The sequence below is a fragment of the Acomys minous genome, assembly GCF_964271855.1.
Source record: "Acomys minous genome assembly, chromosome: 9".
NCBI lineage: Eukaryota > Metazoa > Chordata > Mammalia > Rodentia > Muridae > Acomys > Acomys minous.
The window spans coordinates 20,920,858-20,941,553 of NC_140490.1; the positions used below are offsets into that span (position 1 = coordinate 20,920,858).

At 42.7% G+C, this 20,696-nt stretch overlaps 1 long non-coding RNA gene across 1 annotated transcript in view; it reads right to left on the bottom strand.

Moving 5' to 3' along the window:
* Window positions 1–263: 263 nt before the first annotated feature.
* Window positions 264–20,696, bottom strand: part of LOC311604782 — a 44,527-nt gene continuing 24,094 nt past the window's right edge. The window contains exon 3 of the long non-coding RNA XR_014781676.1: window positions 264–306. This is a non-coding gene — a long non-coding RNA (uncharacterized lncRNA). The remainder of the gene's footprint in view (window positions 307–20,696) is intronic.

Consider the following 20,696-nt stretch of genomic DNA (forward strand, 5'->3'; position numbering starts at 1 on the left):
TAATGAAATCTCATACTTGGTTAAACAGACAAGAAAGAAAAGAGAAAGAAGGAAGGAAAAGAGAGAGGAAGAGGAGGGGCTGGAGGGGAGAGAGGAGGGAAAATGGATCTAGCCGTCTAAAGCAACTTCACGTAAGAGTTTGGAATGGTGCCTGATGCTGTCTGCTTCTTTTCTTTTTCTCCTTCCTCTTCCCTTGGTCTTTTCATCCACTCGTTTTAGGTTCATTGTCTCTAAACAAGATAAGTCAACAGAATAAGAAGAGTCTCTTCCTGTTTGGAAGTTCAAAGTCCGGTGTCTTTGGTTCTCCTAAGAATGAGGAAAGGAAAGACGCTCCACGTGAGCACAGACACGGGAAGGACAGTGGCGGGCCCGTCTGTCAGAGCTCATCAGGGTGAGAGATGAACCTGAATGCGGTGTGTCACAGGAAGGGCGCCAAAGCAGAACCGTTCCCACGCTCTCCCAGGCCAGGTGCCATCTGGGAAAGAAGAAACCTCAGGACCAGAGTGTACAAGTGGCTTTTATTCACCTGGTATAACTATCATCTCCGAGGCTAACTTCCTCCTTCTGCTAACCTAGGCTTAGTCCTAAAAGCTTCTAGCCTCCGTGCAATCTAACCTAGGTCTAGACTGTTTCAGCCTCTGAGACTTACTGCTGAATAAGCAATAAGCTCACCCTTACTTGTTCTGAGCTCTGGGCTGGCTGGTTCAACTCAGCTGTTCTGGCTCAAAGTCTTCTTCCAGCTGACTTCTTTAATCTGGCTTCTCTCTTGGCCTGGAATTGCTCTGCTTGGCCTCAAACTAACTCAACAATCTGCTCTAATCTTCTGGCTTTTTATTCTCTGACTCGTTCCATTTTCACTTGAGTTCTCTCTCTGTAGCCCATCTCTCTATTACCGTCCTGGTGAAACTGCCTTTCAGGTAGCTTCCCTTTCCTCTCTCTTCTTGTGAGAGTTGGGAGTATCCTACTCTGTCAAATCTTCTCTGATTTGTCAGCATTTCTGCCACTCACTTGCACATCACTTTTTTCATGTGCATTTTTATATTTTATTTATTTCTTGAGTGTTTCATACAATATATTTTGAGTAGAATCTGTCCGCTCCACTAACTCCTTTCAGATCTTCTTCTATTTCCTACTCACCCAAATTTTTGCTTTCTTAGAAAAAAATAAAACAAACAAACAAACAAAAAGCATAAAAATGCATAGAGGCCATATCATTGACTATCTGTTCATGGGCAAGAGACATCCCTTGTAGTGTGGTTGATATATTCACTGTCACTCCATTGGAGAAAACTAAGTTTTCCTCACCCAGCAGATATCAATTACAAACTATTTCTTGGTTAGTATGTGACTTTGAGCCTAATTCTCCATGCTATGATTTTTGTCTGGATTGAACTTATACAGATTTTGTGCATACCATCATAGTCTTTATGAATTCATAAGTGTATCAGTTCTGTTACATCTGGAAATCTCTGTTTTCTTGGTGACATCACCGGTGGCTCTTACAATCTTTCCAACTCCTGTTCCTCATTGAACCCTGAGCCTTGAGGGGAAAGGAATGCTAAAAATGTCCTATTTATGGCTGAGTACTTCAAAGTTTCTCACTCTCTGCATGCTGTCAAATTGTGGGTCTCTATGGTGATTACCGTCTACTGTAAAAAGAAGCTTCTTTGATGAGAGTTGAGCAATGTTCGCTGTGTGGGTATAACTATATGTCCCTAGGTTACTCCCATAACTTAGGCATCACTTTCAAACATGGGTGTTGCCTTCTACAAACTAACTTTACCTTCATTTGGGATTAAAGCTGTATATCACCACACCTGGATCTAAGCTTTTCTTTACCTGTTACTTGCTCTATACCAGGCTGGCCTTGAACTCAGATCTGCTTGCCTCTGACTCCTGGATTAGAGACGTGTTTGTATTCCAGCTGGATCACACAGACCTAGAGATCTTTGGCTGTCATCTCTTGCCAGCTGGATCACACAGACCTAGAAGGTCTCTGGATGTGATCTCTTGCCATAACAACCATGTGCTGGATCTGAAAAGAGATGAATCCTGAACCCCAGATTCTAAACAAAGGCTCTGAAAAGCAGCAGAGAAAAGGTGACTCCTTGGTGCACAGAGCAGCCCTTACTCTAAACGAACACCTCAAAAATGGCAGGGTGACTCACTTTCTTGGAGCATGGGTGGCTATGAAGGGACTTTGTAGATGCTAACATGGAGTGCCTAAGTGGCTAACTCTATGAACCAGGACCAATAACCAGAGGAGACGAGGGACATGTATGAAGGTGCCAACAAGTCAACAGAGGAATGACCACTGAGGAACAGGGGATGGCTGGCAGCTCTGAGAGATGGCCTATAGAAGGAACTCCTGAGATGGATGACCTATGCCTGCCCCTCCCATGTGTGGAGAATGAGATGCCACCACAGGAGGAGATCTCAAAGTCGATGGAGCTACCTCCATGCAGAGATGACTGGACCAGAAGCCAAGCAATAGTGATGGCTGCTTATAGCTGTTCCTCTGCTGAATCGGAAGAGGCACGGTGCTGAGGACTAAAATGGATAGACAAAAACAAGACAATCAATTCTGCTGGCTAGTTATGGACCTTTAACCCTGTTTCCCAGATGTGTTCAAAGAAGAATTGTCCAAGGGGGAATGCAGGTTCCTTCTGTGAGGACTAGACTCTGTCAACTGGGAACTACTGACTAAGCTTGGGGTGAAAGAATGTTCCTCAATTGCACTGGATTTTTCAGGAACTTTGCACTAATGATGCCCGGGGAGAGAAGGGAAACACAAACATGCTCATCTTACTGCTGGGCAGTCACGTGATCTCTGAGGTCCCCTTGAATTGAGAAAGCTATTCAAAATGAATGATGCCACCAGTAGAATCTTGAACTGGGAAACTGGAATGTTCCACCCAGCTTTGTGTGGGAGTGACGCAAGTACTGTAGATAAAGACAGCATGAACAGGACACCAAGCTGAGCTAAAGCTTGCGTCTCACTTTCAAAGACTCGCGTAGGAACGTAGAATGAGCTCTCAGTATAGTTTCTACTTTTCACAGGGGGGTGAGGTGCTGCTGGCCCCCTGAGCTCAGCTGTGTGTGTGTAAGATATCAGGCTCCAGAGAAGGATAATCAAAAAAGACAGCAACTAGGGAACGTGCGAGCCATACAGCAGGCACACAATAATTGCCTGAATTTTCTCTTACACAGTAGGAGCTGTGTTTTCCAACACGAAGGCAGTCTACAATCAATCTAAGATAATTATTTTCAAGGTTTTCAAGGTACATACAGTTTAATGTGTGGTTTGTTTTTGTAAATTGATCTTGGACCTTCCTAAGAATTGTAGAAAGAGCTTTCTTGAAATGCAGGTTTCAAGACACAGCATTGGACGGAATGCGGCATCTCTAGGGCTGGCAGCTGGGAAACTGTATGCTACCACAATTCCCACACCCACTGAAACGCCAGACTCCAGCTGCACAGGTGCTTACGATCTCTCTAGCTCTTCACCCCCTCCATGAGCCCTTTCCTGACCACAATATTTAATACATATCCATCTTTCACCCAACTCCTGTGTCCCTCACCTCCCTCCTACTTCCCCACAATCGTCTTCAGTTGCCCTGTCATTGGTATATTTCATTCTTCTTTTCTTATCCACCCATCCAGGATGTCAACTTTACAAGGGGAAAGCACCTTGCTTTGTTCACTGTCACTTCTCAGAGTCCAGGCCAGTGCCTGGCACACAATGGGCACTAGGTAAATATTTTTAGAATATTATTTGCTGTATTCTATGCTCTTTTTTAATTCAGAGAACCCCAACAAAAAAGTCAAAGAGGTAAGAAAGGGACCAGTTGTGGCAGGCTATGCAGTGGCATGGTTAAAAAAAAACAACAAAAGACAAAATCTACTAATCTGGAAAATATCAATATGGAGACCCTGTGATCTTTCAAGAGAATAAAGGAAGTTAATAGTTCAAATATCCTTTAAACATGGCCATTTTCTCTACTAATCTACAGAGTCAGTGCTCAGCAGCACGCAGAGACATGGCTTAAACCCAGCGATGGAGGGCCTAAGCCTCCTGTCTTAGACCATCCGCAACTCTGTCCCTCTTCTTAAGGCTTTGGTCAGCCTGCTCCAAAGCTGATACCTTCCATGGCCCCACTGGGCACCACCCTCCTTTCCTTCAACAACAAAGAAAGGGTGTGGTTTCAAGCATCTGGACATGGGGTGGAGGGTGAGGGGCTGTGACTTCACAGAAGAGATACATCGTTATTTTCTTGTGCCAGGATCATGTTTCATTTAGCCGACTCGGCTCCACATCTACACAGCATCCCTCGGGCAAATAACACAATTAAACAAATGGAGAGGAGATTTAGTAACAACAAATTCCACGAAGCTGCTCATTGTTTCACATGCTGTTTTAAAATTCTACGAGCATTTAGAAGGCTCAATCTCCCTGTATCTCATGGGGACACACATTGTATGGAAACTGCTATTTAAAAAAAATGGAGACTTGAAAACACACACACACACACTCATGTTTTAGGAGGAGACATTTTTCACAATCCAATAAATAAATAAATAACTATTATAAAAATAGACTTAGGATATGTATGGAAACATTCAGACCAAAATGGGAAAGAAATGAAAGAAATCAAGTCTGAGACAGGAAGCATACAAATCACCAGGAAAAGAATTGTGTGCTAGACTAGAAGTATTGACTAGGGGACCAAGGACCTGGATGGTTCTCTCAATTGTACCAAGCATGCCATGCGTACTTGTAGCCTAGGATGCCGACTTCCGGGAGCATCTACCGCAGGAAACATGTTTAAATCTCATTGTTGCCGTTATGACCGTCTCCGAGCATCACGTGTGTTGCTGTTTACTTCCTGCTTTCTTTCAAGTCCACTGTCTTCATTCGGACCCAGCCACACACTATTCATTATAGTCCCTGGAGCTTGTACATCTCCCACAATAAATACATTTACTGAAAAAGGAAACTAATTAATATTAAAGGAAGGCCAGAATCACTGGTCTTAAAATAGAATGCACATCAGAAAAAAAAAAAAGTTAAGTATAAGGGACTCCTGCTTTTGGTCATAGCAGACAAGTTTGCTTCAGACTACATCTTTTGCCAAGAACAACTTTAGACACTGGATTAAACACATAAAATATAAGAAAAGAAAGACAAAGAGCCTCTGTCTGAAGACATTCAAGAGACACTAAGGCAACTAGGGCTAAAAGATCCGAGAGGAGAGAAACACAGAGATAAATCTAGCCAACAGGACTGCCGATTGGTAAACGTTACAGGACGCGAGGTCTCAAGAGTCAACCATTATGAAAGAAGAACTGGTATTTGGAGTCAAGGAGGGAGCCTGGTAGGGGTCCAAGTACCGCCATGGAAAGAAAAAGCATGAGAAATGAGGGTTAAGTTGAAACAACTCAACAAGGACCAAAACCCAATTTCTAAACCAGCTCAAAGCCGAATGAAATATGGTGACCTACTAGTGCTGAAAACACTGGACAGAGGTCCATGTTAGTGTAATTTCTCAAGGAGACGCTAACAGGAACCAGAGATTCATATTGGCTTTATACTTAGATTGTTTCCATCTTTGATTTAAAAAAAAAATACCAAACAGTCCAGAAGACCTAACCGAACAACCCAAACTAAGGGAAAAAAACATGCAGAGCCATGTGTGACCTAGTTATTAGGTACAAATTTCAAACATCCATGATTAATAAGTTCAAGAAAGCAGACAAAAAATTTAGAAGAACTAGAACTTTCTCATCAAGGGAGGAAGGAAGGAAGGAAGGAAGGACGGGAAGAGACAAGCAAGGGAATAACAGTTGAGATGTAATCTGAATAAATTACTAGAAAAGAAAGAAAGAAAGAAAGAAAGAAAGAAAGAAAGAAAGAAAAGAAACATAGAAAAAGTCCAGAGTTGAAAGTTAGTACCTGACAATAAGAACTCACTAAATGGAGCTTAAGGCAGACTAGAAGATATGTGAAGAAAATACAGACCAGAGAAGACTAAGTGTGGAGACAGAGAAAAAGTAGATTGAAATGGCACAATGAAAGTTCTAACGTGTGTATTTGGAAATCCTGAAGGAGAAACAGGAAGGAACTAAGCAAGTTCAATAGTTAGATAGTTATTAGATGAGTCCAAAGACATCAAGTTAAAGATTCAAAAATATTTACAACCTCAAATAGGATAAAGAAAACCACAAGACAGATGATAGGCAAACTGCTTAAAACAAAGACAAAAAAAAAAAAAATCAAAATCGTGCAAGCAGCCAAAGAAAAGAAACAGGGTACCTTCAAGTGAGCAGGAGTAATAGGGAAGCTGGCTTTTAAACAAAAAGGAACAAGGCTGAGAAACAACAAAGTGACATCTTCAACATGCTGAGAGCCGACCACTGCCAACTTAGAACTCTTTCTCAGTGAGAACAGCCTTCAGAAATGTCTTCAGAGGGGGAAAAAAAAGAAACATTTTCAAACAAACAAAACCTGAGAGGATTAATATCCAACAGGCATTCGCTGAAAGAAATGGCAAAGGGAGGCCTCGGAGACAAAGGAAAACAGACCAAGTGCAAACATGAAATGAAGAAAAGAACAAGACAGTACAATGTCCATGCATTTTGGGTAAAATTAAATAAATGTTGGCTCCACAAGTTCTCACGCCACCATGTAATATATATATATATATATATATATATATATATATATATATATTTTTTTTTTTTATTTTTTTTTTTTTTTAATGGCAGCATCAAGTAGGTAGAATGGTGTGACAGAAGAGGGAGGCACACGGGAGACACGGCTGACTGAGGGGCAACATTAGTTAGGGGGGAGTAAGAAGGCTAATGCAGATCCCACTATAATAAGCCAAGGGTGTATGTTTTTCAGCTCTAGTAAAATCACTGAAGAAGTAGGAAAAAAAAAGTCAACCAAACAGGCCAGTAAGGGGGAAAAAATGAGAACAACAAATGTATTCAAAAGAGAAGCAAAGGAAGAAAATTCAACAGAAAATATTGTGAAACTATAAGAAAATTGTCAGGTAGTAGTTTGAATTTACTAAATACTCTCTTCCTAAATACAAAATATGCAAACTTTTTACTTTAAGTACATGCTACTTAAAAGGAGATTATCTTTAAAAAAAAAAAACAACTTGAAAATGAAAAGATGAAAGAAAAAGAACATGATGCAAGCACTGGCCAAAAGAAAGGAAAGAAGGAAAGAAAAAAAAAAGATGAGCAGCTAATACCATACCAAGTAGATGCTTAAAGAGGAAGCTTTTTTGAAGGCAGAGAGGCGTGTTGATAACAATGAAAGAAAGGTCTTTGGGAAGATGCAAGGCTTCTAAAGGGATGTACTTAACGTGATGGCTATTCTTGGTTGCCAATTTGACTATATGTGGAACCAACTAACATACAAAAATGGTTTTGTTTTGGTTTGGTTTGGTTTGGTTTTGCCTAACTTGAATTAGGTAGAGCCACTTCTAATCCAGATCTTTGAAATAGGAAGAGACATGCTCTAATCCAGATCTTGATCTGGAAAAACACACATTTAATCTGGGGCACACCATCTGCTGAAAGACAGGAAGAAAGAAGCTTTTTCTCCTTGCCTGTTGGACTTTGCCTTGCTAGCAAGTCCACTTCTCCTCTGGCATTAGAGCCTACTTCTTAGGGACTCCAGTGTATGCTGAAGACCAGGTGAGGCATCCGGCCCTGTGGACTGCACAATGACTGGATTTGGAGGCTTTCTGTTCATAGCCAGCCACTGTTGGATTAGCTGGACCAAGACCTGTAAGTCATTCCACTAAGGCCCCTCTCCATGTATACAGAAGGGTTCATTCTGTAAGTTCTGTTACTCTAGAGAACCCTGAATAATACACTGAATAACAGTGCCTAAAAGACACCCAAAGCAAACATTGGTCAAGGTAAAATCTACAGAAGGCAAATTGGAAATTATACTGAGAGAGCTGGGCATTCTTCTTCAATAACTAATACCATCAATGGGAAAACACTTCAGTCAGGATTTGATTTGTATGTGAACATATATGCATATATGAGTCATGCCATGACTTCAAGGCAACATTACAGCAACTGCTGATGTTCCTGTAAGATGGCATTACCTAGTGGCGTCACACCAGACCTTGTATAAAAAGGGCACTCTGTGGACACACTCAGTCCTAACGCGACTTGATGAGCCTGGATGGATGGGAAGGGCGGTTTTCCTTTTCTGGTGAATAGGGGAGAGGGAGGGGGGAGATGGAGGAAGGGTGAGACTGGGAGGAGAGGAGGGACGGGGCTATGACCAGTATGTAAAGTGAACAAACAAACAAACAAAGAGGGCACTCTGTGATGTGTACACCATGATAAAAATCACTACAGATGCTTTCATTGCCAATGGCGTTTAGAGAAATTCTCCAAACACATCTTCCTGGCTTAACAATATGTGATCTCATACACACTTGACCTGACAATTATGGAAACATATTTTTCTACTATACGTTGAACATTAAAACTGACACATTCATTGGCAAAATCTGAACAAGCATCAGCAAACTGAAACCGAAGAGTGCTTATTAGCTTTCTTCTGTGCTGATGACATATTATCACAAACCCTGAGACTAAAACAATGCAAGTGTATTATCTTACTGATAGCCAGGCTACAAGCACAGGATGGAAAAAACAAAATTTAAAATAAGATAATTCCATTTACAAGAATGTAAAAAAAAAAAAAAACCACCTAAATGCGCAGAGAAAAGTTGAAGCAAGGAATATAAAAGCTGTGCATTGCAAATGACAAAACATTCTTGGAAGAAATTAAACAGTATCAAGTAGATAAAAAGGCACATCTTTTTTATCTAGAGTAGATGTTGTTAAACTCGGCACACTCCCCAAATTCATCTTTGGTTTCAGCACAGTCCCTATCAAACTTGCAACTGCATGTTTCCATAAATTAAAAAGTAGATCTTAGAATTTACATGGAAACGTAGAAAGAACTCAGCTGAAAACAACCCCTGCGGAGAATGAACAAAACTGAAATACTCTTATGTTCTAACTTCTAAACCTACACAAAGTTACACAAATTGGAGCAGTGTGGTACCTGCATTAATGATAGTCATATATATCAGCAGAACCCTGGAGTCCTTCTATGATCAATAGACTGTCAGTAAGATTGTCAGCCCCACCTGTCTTAGTTACTTTTCTACTGCTGTGACAAAACACCATGATCAAAGCAACTTAGAAAGCATTTAACTTGGTGACTCACAGTTCCAGATGGTTAGAATTCATGGCTGTCATGGCAGGACACATGGCAGCAGGCAGGCAGGCATGGAGCTTGACTAGGAGCTGAGAGCTTACCTCTGATCCTCAAGCCTGAGGCAGAGAACAAGCTAACTGGGAATGGCACGGGATATTGGAACATTAAAGCCTACTGCCAGGGACTCACCTTCTCCAAGGCCATGCCTCCTAAATGTTCCCAAATCATTCTACCAACTGGGAACCAAACATTCAAGTATGTGAGCCTATGGGGCTATTTCCATTCAAACCACCACACTCCCAGGCGGAGAAAATAATAGTCTTCCAGTTGTGTTGGGACAATTAAATATCAACTTACGAAAGGATGAATTTGGACTGTACCCCTACATCACACAAAAATTAATTCAAGTGAGTCTCAAAAGAACTTTTTAAAAGCTAGATCTAAAGAACTGTTTCGGGTTGTTGTTGTTGTTGTTGTTGTTGTTGTTGTTGTTGTTGTAGTTTGAGACAAAGTCTCTCATAATACAAGCTGGCTTCAAACATAATAAGCTGCTTTAGCTGATCTTAAATTCCTAATCCTCTCACCTTGGCTTCCCAAGTTCTGGGTTACAGGCAAGCACTACCACACCCAGCTTAGATTAACTGAACTCTAAAGAAGAACATATAGTTGTAATTCATTGTGGCCATGCAGTAGGTACGGTTTCTTAAATATGACACAAATGCATGAGGAAACAAACCAACAACAACAACAACAGCAGAACAAAACCCTGGGAAAGGGCCTAGCATTCAGAACACAGAGAGGATCTTACAATTAAAGTCTGAAAAAAAAATTCCTTCTCAAGTCTCTGATGGGATTGAAGACCAGGCAGCCTAGTTTTACAATGAAGCTTAGTTGTTTAGGGGTTAAGATGTTTTTAGGTCTAGATAGATGTTTTAAGTTGATAATGACAAGATGTGATGGAGATTGATTTACATTCAGAATTTTAGATGCACCAGGATAGGCTGCCAAATACAAATAGCCAAAATACTAAGAATGTAACATGCATATAATTCCTGATTCTGTCATGGTTCTTCTTGCTACAGATAGTTTATTGCATATATATGTAATAATATAAATGTATATGTAAAAAATAAAAAACATTTTAAAACATCTGAAAAATGGCCTAGTTTTTCAAAAAATTAATAAGGACTTTGAATAAACATTTATTTAAATGAAATAAACAAATGACAAGCACATACTTGAAAAACTTCCCCAAACCATTAATCATAAAGATAATGTAGGATTGGTAAATGGTAAAAGCTGAACAACAGGCTCATGTAACAAACTTGAAAGTTTAGAAGAAAGCCTAGAGGCATTAATAACTCATTATAAAAAATATTTATATATTAGATAACAATAACACCAAAAAAAAATCAGTGAATTAACTTCAATTCCTCTGGTATATATACTATATTAAGAACTTGTATGTCAGCTTAGGAAACAATTATCAATCATATGTATTTAATGGGTACAATATCTGACAACATATTTTGTAAATGGACCTACAAGGAGAAAAAGTGATGCTATATTTATTCCATAGTGACAGGAAATACAACTTAAATTCAATAAAAGTTTTTAAAAATTAAAAATCTACCAGGCAAGATATGGTGATACATTTGTGGTGGGTAGAGAGACAGAGGCAGGAGAATTGCAAGTTCAAAGACGGCCTTGGCCACACCACCTTTGTAGGAGGAACAGGGCCTGCCGCTGAGCAGGAACAAAGCCTGTTGCTAATAACCTGCACATGTGGCTGGGCTTCTGCATAAAGGCCACCTGAGATCTGCCTCAGCATGCCCAGTGACAGATGAGAATAGCTAGACACAAGCCAATGAGGAGGAGCCACAGCAGCAGCGTGAGCCAATGGGATGCTGGACTGAGGGAATAAAGGGGCATCCTCTTCCTGGAATAAAGGAGTCCGCTTTTGCCACTTGGCTGACACTCAGAGTCTGTGTCATTGACTCTACACCAACTAACCCCTAGGGCCTGGGTTCAAGTACACCTTATGAGACTTACCCAGCTGAGAACCACACTGGAACAGTAGTGTCACAAATGCTAAGGGAGTAACCAATTTTTCTTATTTTATTTTATTTTATTTTATTTTACCAATCTTTCTAATTGAATTTAATACCAGCTCAAGAAGACAGAATTCAAGCCTGGGAACACTAATGGGGCCAAGAACAGGTGGCTTGGTAAGTCATGGGCCTTAAGAGTGAACTACTACAATTATTCTAAAAAATATATAGTATTAAACTTACTCCCCTATTTTAAGTCAACACCTAACAAGTTATACCCATAGACAGACATCTCCCAACCCTCAGAGAAGTTTCTTTTTGCAGTAGATGACAATTAACATGGAGATTTACAACTGGCCAACATGCGGAGAGAGTAAGAGACTGCTGAGTGCTCAGAAATGGTCCACCTATATCACACACACACACACACACACACACACACACACACACACACACACACACACACACACTCCCAAGAGTCAGGGATCATCACAGAAGAAAGACGAGAAAGATTCTAGGGGCCAGAGGCAGTAGATAACTACAGCAAAGCGGATTTTTAAAACACAACAAGCCAGTAGCACATATAAATTCACAGCAGATGTGACGACATGCACAAAACCAAGCCAGGCAAAGTCGTCCCTATATGAAGGAGGGAAGTGGTCACAAAGTCTTACCTCTGTCTGAGAAGCTATTGGTAATTGATGGTTGCTGGAAGAGGGGGAGCCAGGCAGCGTTTCTCAAGGAGATGGCCCCTGAGAGGCTGCCCAGGATGCAGTGGATGGGGCGATACCCATGCACCTACAAGCAACACTAAATAAACTCACTGTTTGTTTCTGTCTTTTAATCTGATTGGGAAGGAATAGCACAGTAGGGGTAGGGACTGGGGAGGAATCGGAGAGGAAGGAATAGGAAGATGAGCTTGATCAAAGCACATCATAAGCAAAGCACTAAACTCTCAAACAATAAAAATAAAACCTGCCAATTGATAAAGTAAAACCTCAATGAGATCTAACCCCATATCTACAAGAAGCATGAACTGTGCACCTGACAAAAATATACACATATGTTAGAGTTATTTTTATAAAACCGTGTTTGCTTATCAATTTCTCTCTTAACCCCACTATCACATCAATAACTGAGGCTCTATTTTATTATTTAAGCGAAATTCACAGCACAAGAACTGTCTGTGCTGTCATTGCTCTGTTCTTTACCCTCGAAGCTAATTTGGCTTCCTCCCAGCCTACATCCCAGCAGTACTTGCGCTTTGTGGCTTCCCTGCTCCAGCTCCATTCCTGGTGTCTCTTGGACCTCCCTCATGCCTGGATCCCCTACGTCCTTGTCATTAAGTTCTAGTGAGATCCTACTGTCTTCTGTGACTCTGAGCCTGTGTTCTCATCTTTCCTGGTTAGTGAAGAAACACCAAGGAGGCCCTCAGGCATTGTCACCACACCTAGACTGCTTCTTAATGTACAAGGTCTGAAAAGGAAGTAAATCACATTCTCACGAAGCTGTGGGACACAGTGAGACATCTTAGCATCCTTGACATCTATGTTTTTGCCTGCTGACCCTCCACGACTTGCTGATCAGTGATGCTTTCCCATCAGTGAAAGCTCTGAATGGGCTCTAGCTTAGGAACGGTTTCTAACCCATGCAACGAAAGCGTCAGTACCCATACCACCATCGGCCACGCCCTCTGCCACCTGTTGGCTCATGGTCTCTAAATTTCACCTTCTATGGCTCTCTCTTAGCTCATTCTTCACCAGCCACATGGTTCTTGTTGGTAATCTTCAGCCACATTAACCATGGCTCTGCCTCAGGACCTTCACACTTGCTGTTCCTTCCCCCGAGACTCTCCACATTAGATATCCATGGCTGATTCCCTCCCGATCGCCACTCAGAATTCATCTCGGTAAGGAATCATTCCATAGCACCCTTTAAAGACGGTTCCTTCCCTCATCCCAACCCCACATTTGTGGCTGTGCCTGTTTGCTGCCTTATTCTTTGTTATAGCCTCTCCCCTATTTGAAAACAGTGCCCCACTTCTTTACGGCAGTGAGAAGGGGAGACTGCTGGACGTGAAACTCAAGAGACAGTTTAGCCAAGAACTTGAAAATGTAATACCCGCTTCTAGCTTTGGAGTGGGAACCAAGCCTGTGGTTACAGCTCTCTTAGTAACAAAGCCTTTTTCATGCTCACTGGCTGGACAAAGCCCGGATGATAGGCAAGCTGCTAAGATGAGATTGCTGTTTATCTGTCAAACCACACCATTCGTTCCAATTCCTCCCTCCTAGTTCTGGAGGCTTCTCTGATTCACTGGGGATGGTGGGGGTGGACTCTTTGCTCTGCCTCTCTCTCTGGGAGTGGAGGAGTACAACCGTCCATTCAGCAAATATTTATCCATTGCTATTTATGCACCAGACAACACGCCATGTGCCAGGAACAGAAGTGAAGCTCAGACAGGAACAACAGGAGGGGAAGAGCCAGCCAGGCCAGCATCCTGGTCAAGCCTCGGAGCCCTGATGCACAGCATCCGGCCTGATCTTGACAGGTGTCGGGTTGCTGCCAGGAATGCACAGGGAAGTACACTGTGCGGATTTGCAATCTTATGCTCTTTACTTCTAATCGGCAGAGACTTGACACTGTGTCTTTCGTGTCACTTTTACTCTCCACTACATGGCTTAACTGAGAGGAAGCAAGGTCCAGGAAGGAAAGAAGCCTGAACTTGGAATGCCTAAGAGTAGTTGTGCCAGGGCGCAGGGGCCTCTGGGTACAGATCAGGAGATGGGTGGGTACCTCTCCTGAGAACTTCTCTCCATTAGCCCACGTCTGGCTTAAATCAGAGGGGCTCCGAAGATGGTCCTCTGACTGCCAGGCCCTGGTGCCTTTAGGCTCAGTGACAGGTACTCTGGTTAAGTCATCTGAGACCTTAATACCGTAAGAAGGTAGGAACCATTTAAGCCCATTTTGCAGAAACGTTCGCACTAAAGTAAAATATGTTACCAAGATTCTATAGGTGAGATCTGAGTTTGGAATTTGAATTCAAACCCAGATATGTCTGACCCTAAACTCCTCAAATAAAATCCAAAGTCCCTCTGAAGACACCGAACTTTTCTGGAAGACTTTAGGATCACATTCTTTTGAGGAGGAATCTAATGCCTCAATGAGCCTTGGACTAAACTTAGAGCAAACTGACTAAAATAAAGTGTGGTAGAGAAATCCAGGACCCAACTGGAACTCACAGTGAGTGACAGATGTTTGGTAAATCACCACACGCATATTCGTTCATTCTTTGCGTCTCTCTGTGTCTGTCTCTAACACACACACACACACACACACACACACACACACACACACACACACACACACACACTGTTTTCTACATTAAACCAACTACCATTCATTCCTGCTAATGCATCTATCTGTATGTTGCCCAAGAAGCTCACCTGATCAAGGCTGGGTTTAGCAGATGACATCATTCTGAGTTTGTCAGCATGCCTGGCAGGTTATTTGAGAACTGGTTGTTCCAAGACGACTTTAGTCACATGTCTGAAGCTAGGCTAGGGTTCAACCTGGGGACAAGCAGCAAGTCACCCTTTGCCTATTCGTCTGATCCAATGATGTTATAAAAAGAAAGGGGGTGAGCAGGATCCAAGTACATTATATGCATGTATGAAATTGTCATGAAATCCATTCTTCTACACTATTGAAACACTCTTAAGAAAATATCCTAAGAGAAAGGAAGTAGATGAGAGCTCCACAGTCCAAGCTAAAAAAAATTAGCATTCCGTTGCTTCTATTCCAGTAGCAGATTCAAGTTGCAAGCCAGCTCAGCCTCAAGGAGCAGACAGACAGACAGACAGCCTCTAGTAGGTGGAGCCAAGAAATCATAGCAAACTAGACACATCTCATTTCTCACGTTCTCACTTCTCTAAGGCAGCTAACAGGACCACTCCTCCGCAACCAGGCAGCTTCCCATACCCAAGTTCCACCAGACAACCTTTCTGATGTCACCAATTCCCCTTTAACTTGGACTGGCAGGAACAGTTCCTTGGGATGGTTGTTTTCTCTGTAAATATGCACATACCTTCACTACCCTTTCCTAGTGGAGTTCCTACTGTTGACCTGTCATTTGGAATTAGTCATAACAAAAGACGGGAGACTCCATAATTGCGGATAAGGAAGGCATAGATCTCTGAAACAGGCAACATCACAAGCCATCCCCAAGTCATACGTGTTCTACTGGAAGAATTCTACAGACACTCATACCAGCTAAACCTACGGCCTCTACCTCACCCAGCCAAAGTCTACCCTTTATCTCCTAGCCACCATGTGCCCTCCTCCTGCCAGCTCCCAATGTCCTTCTCATCCCACCTCCATGTTGCGTGTGCTCCTAATTTGTACTTGCTGTGCCTACTGGCTAGAGCCAACATTCTACCCTCTCTTTTCCATCCCCCGAGATCCACTGGCCCTTAACAACTTGGAGTCTCAGATTTTCACACATGCAGTCATTCAACAAGTATTTGCTGGCCCATCAGGCCCAAGGGCTGCCTCAGAACTAGGGCTACACCCAGAACCTTCTCACGGAACTGTCACTCTTGTGCAAACTCCCCAGATCCCAAATCCCTGTGTCTGCTTGTCCTCGCAGACGTGTGTGTGTGTGTGTGTGTGTGTGTGTGTGTGTGTGTGCGTGTGTGTGTGCAGTCACTGTGTATACTGTTTATAAATGTGCATAGAAATATTCAGACCTACACACATGTCCTTTCGCAGCATAGATTACACTTGCTTCCCATGATTTGTCCATGAATTTTTCTTTCACATGAAACTGAAAGCTCTCCACACTCTGAGACCACGCCTCCTTATTCCTTTATTATGATTCTATCACCCAGAACTCTCCTTACTTTGAAATTCAAATAAACATTTGTTGAAATGACAAATGAGTGAGCACTGGAAGGAAAAGGGCTCTTGGACTGTATTTAGCTCATCCATTTCCTTCATCTTGCAAATGAGAAAACTTAAGAGCCAGGAAGAGAAAAACTACTTCTCGTGACTCCATCACTTCTACATTTACAATAGAGTGGCCCAGTCTCAGGGTCAGTGAAAGGGTGCAGTCCACATTCTCAGTCTAGTTTCTAAGTTTAAGAAACTTCAATTGTCTTTTTGTTAAACTGACATTTGGAGACTGACAAGGTGGTTCAGCCAGTAAAAGTACTTGACACCAAGCGTGGTGATCTGACTTCAGACCCTGGGACCCTCATGGTAGGAGGAAAAAAGTTGTATTATGACCTCTATAGTCACACAGCCACACAGCCACACAGCCACACAGCCACACAGCCACACAGCCACACAGCCACACAGCCACACAGCCACACAGCCACACAGCCACACAGCCACACAGCCACACAGTCGTATCCTCCCTCCACCCCCTCCCTCTCCTCTCTCTCTCTCTCTCTCTCTCTCTCTCTCTCTCTCTCTCTCTGTCATACACATACACACACTCCCCACAAATATAATAAAAATTTAAAAAGCAACAGAAACTTTTTAAATTAATAAAATGCATTTCATCAAAAGTGAGCAAGAAACTAGACTCTCGAACCAAATGGGATAGACACAGAATAAAATTTCAGCACAGTTTGACCTTGGACAGGCCATTTCTCTTCACCTCTAAGTTTCACATTTTGTACCTATGCAGTGGCGTTGCCCTGGCGATGTATTGGCAAACTGTAGGGGAAAAAAAAATGACACAAGGCAGACACAGAACCTGACCCTCAGCGCACTCCACAGACACATCAGCTGGTCTTTTGCTGCTCCTTGAAATCAGAGCCAGTGGATGCATTGGCAAGTGCATCGGTGAGTGCTTAACGATTCAAATCTAACCATAATTATGTTCAGGAGCATCCCACAACTGTTATTAGTGACAGCAAGCCTCCCTTGTCAGCTGCAGATGAAACAGCACCTTCTGCTCAGGGATTTGGGGTGTACTCTTACTTTTGACCACGGGATTTACCTGTAAGAATTAAAGCATTAGTGGGTCCTAAGCACACAGAAAGGAGCACATTCCAAAGTATGACAGCAAGCCCCACACCTCAGGGTGACGTGAAGGCCTTTACTTCTATGCAGAGCCTGCTCCGAATGGTCAGAAGATGTTCCTCTCCCGAGGCCGGGTGAGCCTCTTCAACCATCTTTCTTTTTTGCTCCCCTCCCACCTCTGCCCCCCCCCCCAGCATAAAAAATGGAAATGTAAAGGTTAGAAGACTACAGTTAAGAACGATTTTAAACAAGATTCTACAGCATCTGTAAGAACCCCTTTTATCTTCTGCATCTTCACTTTTATTGCCTGGACTTTTATGAGCTGTGTGCTTGAATTTGACCCAAACCCTGGGTGCCACACTCCGAATCATATGGAACATGTTCCTCTGAGTCAGGCTTGGATCCCATGTGTCAAACCCTTCTTCCTGCCACAAAGTCAACATAAAGGATAGAAAACAATGCCGCATCCAGGTCCTGATCTGAGGAAAGGTGATCTCACCACCGTCTGTGGGAATGAAGTGCAGGTCAGGAGCAGAGTCATTCTCACTGCATTTTCTGGAATCATCTTTAATGCCGGTGAGCACACAGCCTTAACCTTACTATTTCTGTGCGAGGAGGTGGGATTTTTCCCATGGTTCCTGTCGCCTCTAATAACCTTTAGGTACCAGCCATGGCCACAGGCCTGAGTTTAGACCATGCGTTTGGCTCATGTTCTCTGAGCAACATGAATTGGTTTTTCGGCATCTCAAAAATCAAACACCTACCCTTTCAACGCATTCTCAAATTCAGAATAAATTCTTCTTCCATAGTATCAAATAGCTTATGTGTGGTGGTGTTGAAAATAAAATCCAAAGTTTCACATAAGCTAGGCAAATGCTCTACCTCTAAGCTACATCCTCAACCCCAAAGAATATTCTAATGGAAACATTTTTAAACTAGCAGGAAGTCAAAGAAGGTGTTGAAGCAAGATCAAGAGCCACAATAATTCTGCTCTTTTTGTATGTGATTAAGTAAAACTTGCCAAGTAAAACAGTGACATTCATATTCATATTTTCTGTGTGTGTATATACGTGTGTATGTGTATGTATATATGTGTATGTGTATGTATATATGTGTATTTCTGTGATATTGTGGTGTGTGGTATAGTGTGTGATGCCTATGTGTGTATGTTATGCATGCATTTGTGTGAATATATGTGTGTGTGTGTGTATTGTGGTGCATGTGGTATGGTGTGTGTATGTATGTGTATTGTGGAATGTCGTGTGTGGTATGTGTATGTGTGTATGTGTGTGTGTGTGTATGGTATATTTTTCCCCATCACTCTTTACCCTGACATTTGAGATGAATTCTTTCACTAAACCCCAAGGTACTATGACCGCTAGGTGAGCTAGCCAATGAGATTCAGGGACACGCCGGTCTCCCTGCCCCCTCTTCCCACCCCACCCCACAATGCTGGGGTCCAAGCTTGCAGGGCCAGGTTTTTATGCGGGTTCTGGGGATTTGAACTCTGCTCTTCGGTGAGTGATCTCTTCAGAATTCCCTTCTTGAAGGAATTGGGTAGGGTTTTTTGTTGTTCTTGTTTTGTTGTGTTTGTTTTATTTAACCAAAAGTTAACTAAGAGCCATTGACTCTGGCTTAAGCCTATGTATTTCAGGATGGTGCTGCCAAAAGTGACCCAAACTCGGACACAATGGTTGGTGTGTAATGTGAGAAACAAGGGTTGGAGAACACAGGTGGAGAACACGGGTGGGGGCATTGAGAACAGTGGAGGGGCATCCAGGACAAATTGAAAGAAAGGGCTGGAGGTTATGCTGAAAAGATGTTACAGTAAAAGTATGAAGGGAAAAAATTTCAATGACATGCTTTAAAAAATAAAAAAAAGCAATCCTCTAAACAGTACAGGCAGCCACTGAGGTATCCGGCAATAAGCAGCCAAGCTCACATGGACTGGATTTCCCCACTCACTTCTAACCTTACAGGTCCTTGCCCATCTCACATCAAAGAGCAGTCCCATCCCACTTTCTCCTGTCCTTCCTAAGCAGCCTGCCCCACTGCCTGGTAAACACCTGTAGAGTTTGGCTTTTCCTGGGTTCTCCGGGCATGGGTCACCCTGGTGCTATTGACTCACAGCGTGGATTTCCTGAGACCATGTGGGTCTGACACCTGATCACTGACCCTCACCCACTGGGGAGAGGGGGTTGGGAGAGTCATCTGGCACCTTGTAAAGGAGGAGGATGGGGTGGGTACTGGGTACATTGGTTGTTTTCCCCCTGGCTTAGTAGCATTCTCTTCAGGTGCTCTTTTTGTAAATAGGAACTAGGGGCAGTATATTGTCATTTCCACAGAGCCTAGAATTGTAGGAGTGTGTGTGTGTGTGTGTGTGTGTGTGTGTGTGTCAGTGAACTCTATAACTGCTTTAAACTAAGACAGAATGAAATAATGAGGAAAAAACAGGATAATGAGACACTAGATTTAAAAAAAACCAAACTTATAAATTTGGGGAGGCTCTCAGCCCTTGAGGAAGCATCTCTGAGCATCCTGGGCTTTCCTGGCAGCTGATATAGCCCAGCCAGCAGTTCGTGGGGGAACAATGGCTATCCCCTTGGGTTCAAGTAAGTGGCAGGCCTGCCTCTCCTTCCATAGTACCCCCTTGGGTTATTGCAGGGATGCAGGTGAGCTAGGACGGCGCTTCCTGGGGAGGCAGTTGTGGTGTGAAGACTAATGACATGTGAACAGCCAAGAAGAAGTGGGAGTTGGCAAGGATGGGCTTCACTACTTGTAAAAATGAATTCCACAAGATAAAAACAGCTGTGCTGGTAGGGATTGACTTGGAATGCTGCCCTTGGGTAAGGAGGTAGTGCCTGGAGACAAGGGGTTATTAGAGGTGATGGGTACCAGGGGGACTTATCCCAGCTTATCACACAAAAAAATAATGTCTTTGAAAATACCAAATTAACGACTGCTTCACAGCTGCTTAGTGTATTTAGTAAACAAAGGTCCAAAAGTCTGCCATGTGCCACACAGGCACTGGCTGGTCAGCAGGCTGTCCAAGACCACAGGCAGAAGAAAAGCAAAGCTCCAGACTGGAAGCAGAGACTGCAGTCAGTCCTAATGCCTTGAGGTAGAGCGCCTTTGCCTGCAAGCCTAGTACTTACAGAGCAAAGGCAAAAGACCATGAAGTCAAGGTGAGCCTGGGCTATGCATGCCAACTCCGTCTGAAGACACAAAACCAGAAAACTTCCCTGCCTAAACTCCTGGCTTTCCTTTTAAAAAGTAAATATACTCTTTAAATAAAAATTTCATTATTGATGACTTGGAAACTTGAATTCTAGAAATAAAAACTAAGCTGCATC